This window comes from Puccinia triticina, chromosome 17A (genome assembly GCF_026914185.1).
Source record: "Puccinia triticina chromosome 17A, complete sequence".
NCBI lineage: Eukaryota > Fungi > Basidiomycota > Pucciniomycetes > Pucciniales > Pucciniaceae > Puccinia > Puccinia triticina.
The window spans coordinates 992,501-997,473 of NC_070574.1; positions in this window are offsets into that span (position 1 = coordinate 992,501).

Below are 4,973 nucleotides of genomic sequence, written 5' to 3' on the forward strand. Positions count from 1 at the left end.
GAGAGCCCAGTATTTATAGTAAACAAATGCTGCTGAGAGATTGATTCTCAGCGTACTTTCTCAATGAAAAGTCATTGTCAAAAGTATGGGAGAGAAAAGTACCTATACTTTTCTCCTCCTTGCAGGAATGCTCCAGTCCTCTGGAGCATTTCTTTTCTTATTACTTTCTGCACTGTGATAAGCAGCTGCAGCAGGAAGCTGAGCATAATTGGCAGCAGAGAGCTGAGCATACTTGGCAGCATGGGTCTCAGCAGTTAGATCACTGCTGGCCATGTTCCCTTCTACAGGGATTACACCTTCAACAGGATCCACGTAGATCGTTTCATCGATTGGGCTATGCACAAATGCTCCAGTTATGTCGAAAGAATTGATCCTCCATCCGTTCCTGATGGCCAAGGTGAGGAGAAGTCGAAGTGTTGTGAGCGACGCTGTAGGCGCAAATGTGGACTTAACGTCGCGGCCAATTCGCTGTTTGAAACCCCGGACCACAAATCTTGCTTTGAGGCGATCGACCGATCCATCTGATTTCCTTTTAATGTCAAAAACAAACCGCGTACCGATCGAATGTTTGGAAGCCTTGTCTTCAATGTCAAAGGTGTCTATTTGGACAAGTTGATCCCATTTGGATACGCAAGCCGCCCGCCATTTGTCTTTTGCCTGACAACTTAATGCGTTCCGGAGATTAGTAGGAATGTCCGCGTCTGAAATCGCCTGGATGTCGTCAATTTGGCTGTCCTGGGCATTGCAGATTTCCTTGGTTTTTTCCTCACCAAGTGTGAGTACCCTACGGGCGCAAGAAGTGTCAGGAGATGAATTAGGAGAAGGAATCAATAGTTTCCCTTGATAATCAAGGAACTCAGCACACTCTGAGTTAATAATCTTCTGTGTCGCCGGATTCCAAAAAAACCATCCCCGTTTGTCATCTTGATATCCTACTAGATAACCTGTCCAGCCTCTCTGATCCATTTTCCGTCGACGCTCCTTGGGGATGTGAACGCACGCCCTTGTCCCAAATGGGTAAAAAGATTCAGCCGCAGGTTTCCGCTCCGACCAAAGTTCCAACGGACTGGACTTGCATCGACTGTTCGAGATGCGATTCACCAGGAAGCACGCGCAACAATATGCGTATGACCACATTGACGCAGGAAGTTGAGAATGGGTGAGTGTTGTTCTCGCCACATCACCAAGTGTCCGGTTTAGTTGCTCTGCTTCACCATTTTGTTCGGGAGTGTACGGCGATGTGAATATAATCGAAGTGCCAACGGAGTCGAGAAAGGATTTGAAAGATGTAGTTGTATATTCCTTAGCGTTGTCGCATCGGATATGTTTCGGAGCACTTTTGAAATGAGAAATAAGACGTTTAACAAGAGAAGTTATTATGTTCGGAACCTCCGAGCAACTTTTCATGGGAAAAACAAACAAATATGTTGTCGCGTGATCACGGACAGTCAGCAGGAACCGGTTCCCGTGGATGTCCGCATCTAACGGGCCAAGTACGTCGGTTACTAACAAGTCAAGCCAATGTGAGAGTGAGATAACTTCAGGAAGGTGGTGTCGGCGTCGCTCGCTCTTGCACTGTTTGCAAGATTCGCAGATGAAAGGGGTCCAAGACTTCAAGTCAAAAGAAGGAACAAAACATTTCAGGAATTCCTTCACAACCGCATCCGAAACGTGACCGAGTCGGCAATGCCAGTCGTATGAGGGTGTTGATGGAATAGGCGAAAGTGTGGCGGATTTGATCAATAAAGAAATAGGTTGGAAGGAGTCAGGTGAAACGAACCAAGATCGGTTCCGATATGAGGCCGTGAAAGATAAGAAGGAAGAGGTCAAACGAATGTTGTTGTTAGGTAGGAACATCGGCCGGAATCCCGAATCGATGAACTGGCCAAGGCTAAGGAGTGTGCCCGTCATTTCAGGGCTGTACAGGACTTTCGGTACTGCTAGGGTACCAGCACCACTGGTTATCTTGAGGTGTCCACTATGAGTTGCCGTCATATATCCCGATGAAGACGCAAGATTTAGTCTTACTGGCGGCCGTAAAACGGAAATGAAAGAAAAGTCTAGGAGAGATCCGCTCACGTGGTGGGTTGCCCCTGAATCCAAAACCGTGCCAGCGTCGGCAACACCTGTTGCATCCGGACCTGCAACCAATCGAACCGCCACATTCTGATCAGGTCTGGGGGTCGGGTCGTTCGGAGGTGCAGCCTGACGGGCGAAACCGGAAGCGGGGCGACCTGGGTTGGAGGTATCTGGAGGCTGCAGGTTAACATCCCTGCGGAGAATTGGACAAGTCAACCTCCAATGCCCCACACCTCCACAGTAAGCGCAGGGATTAGCGGCCAGGAGATTTGCGTCCGAGGGACCACGATTCCCCTTTCGTATGTTGTTGATGGCGGCTGCGATGTTGTCAATTGTTGGATGGCCTGGCCGGCCAACATTTTGGTGACGAGGTCAATTGATATTGGGATTCGGTTGTTGTCCTGGGGACGGGCTCTGAAATGTGCCTCGCCCCTGTTGTCGTGGTTGAGGGGGCTGCGAGTTCCAGTTGTTGGTCGATTGTTGTTGGTTAGGCCAAGTGCGAAACACCAATGGTTGGCTGGTCAATGCGGAATCAAATCTAACAGCCTCGCCGTATGCAGAGGTGATGATCGTCTGTATGTCGCGGGCTGTGACATCCTTCCTTGTGCCGAGTTGTAAGGAGATATTCTGAAACAATTGCAATCTAGACATGGATGGAGGCGGGGGAACGATTGACTGGAGGATGAGGCTCTCCACGAGCGGTGGGATACCCGCGCCCACCTTCTGGAGATCAGAGAATACGTCAAAAATTTTGTTGAACAGACCTGGGAGTTGTGATGGTTCGGTCGATGGTGCCAAGATCCGTATTTCAAGGAGTTTGTCGACAAGTTCCATCTGACGGAACCTAACCGTCCCTTGAAAGTTTGTTTGAACCACCTCGAACGCATCTGTGCCCTTTGTATATTGGTCCACGATGGACAACAGTTCTTCGTGTACCGTGATTTGAACCAGGTACAGGAGACAGGTGTTCTCTTGGGCCGATAATTTCGTATAGTTTGTTGCATTGTCGAAAAAATTGGGATGACCAAGGGTGAGGAGAATAACTCGTGTGAGACCACGTTTCCACTTATTGAAGTTGGAACCATCCGGTAAGAGCTGGTCAACTTCGGACTTGTAGATACTGGGCTGTTGGATGAACTTGATTCTCGGCGAGATTTCGGTTGTGGTGCCTTGCGACATGGAGTAAGTAGGTGAGTCGGGAGTGTTATCAAGCTCAGAGGCAATGGATGTTGAATCGGACGTGGAATGAGGTGGAGATGTTCCCCTCGGGATGTTGTTTTTTGGTCGGTAAACAGGTGTTGGTATGAATGTTGTGATAGGTAGGCCGAACGGGTTTTGGACAATTCGATGTCCAAGTGAGGATGAAGTCGATGTCGATGTGCCTTCGTCAATGTGTCGGGTTACAACCTTGGAAAAAACGTATGATATCGCCGAAATAAAAGGTGAAGGAGGGGGGTCGTATCCTAACGGATCTTGACGCTCGTCGACAGGGGAGGGAGGTAACGGGGGTAGCTTCAAGAGTTCTTTGTACGCCTTCGTCTGCTTCGGACGTTTCGCTCGTGTCGGTGGAGGTAATGGTCCCGCTAAATCAGGCTGATCCCGGCGGGTTTTTACCATAAACTGAGTCGGATGCCGGCGAGAGTCGAGCGATGACGGCTAGCGTTTTGGTAGGCTATAGACTCTTAATCTGTTGTTGGCTGGTTGCCTCCTCTGCATTGCTCCTCCCCGCCCGCCTCTTGAACCCTGGATACTCCAAATGTGGAGTTTGCCCACTCCACACTACAACAGTGGCAATGGCAGTCATGAGGCTGAGCTGCATTTCTTCGAAAAACTTGAGAGTCCTAGTGAGGTGGCACGATAAACCTCGACTTTCGCTTGCAGTGAGAAATCAGACATTGGTCTGTCCATGCGTGCCCGCTTGCAGCTTGCAGGGACTGTTCGCTCGGGCGCTTCACTAAACCATCTTGCTCAAGCAGATCGAGAGAGATTGGCCTCAGCTGGCTCAAGCAGGCGGTCAGAGCTTTTTACTGTGTCCTTCATTCTGCACTGGCCGCACACAAGCGCCACCAATGGGGCCCGTCTGCTCGTCCATCTTAGGAAACACCGCATACACCAAGGTATGGTGTTCCCTGCTGCAGCTGGAGCAGCGCACTTGCTGCTCTGGGGATATGCAGCTAGTCCAGTGGCGCCTTCCCCCTCCAGAACTCTGCGCGGGATGATGTGAGCACTTGGCTGTCTTGGGGGACTGCATCGCAAGCAAGATGCTTGGTGAGGGAAAAAAAGAGCTAGTCAGGCCTACAACTGGCAGGCGAGTCGAAGTGAGGTGAGGCCCATGCTTGATTGTCTCCTGAACCTCTACTCACCGAGCAGAGATAAATGATAGCAATCGAGCTGAGCGGAAGTACTCATAATACTCATCGCTGCCCTCCAGACTGGTGCCTCCTTCTCCAACGAACCACTAGCTGTCTCCCCTGTTCGAAAGCTGACTATCAGCCCCCACGAAACACATACCACGCCCTTCTTACCAAGGTATGTTCTATCTGGCTCACAGATGACTCGTTAACCATAAAAGCCAAAGCTTAGTGTAGTCGCCCAATTCCTTGTCCATCAATTCCACTTGTCTTCACCGCAGAATAACACCTCTCTCTCAGAGTCCGCCAACCACATCTTTAACTTTCCTCAGACACACGGCTTGACCCCAACACCCCGCCCAGCAATCTCAACCACTCTTTCGTGACCGCCAGAACTCCTCCTTCCGACGTGAGCTGTCATGTTCTGTTGTTCAGCTCGTCCCATTTGATTCCTCCTACACCGAGCAGTTTCTAACTGAACGCCTTCTTTTTAACAGTTGAACCAATCACTTTACGCTTGCAAAGCAACTTGGTACCTGCACC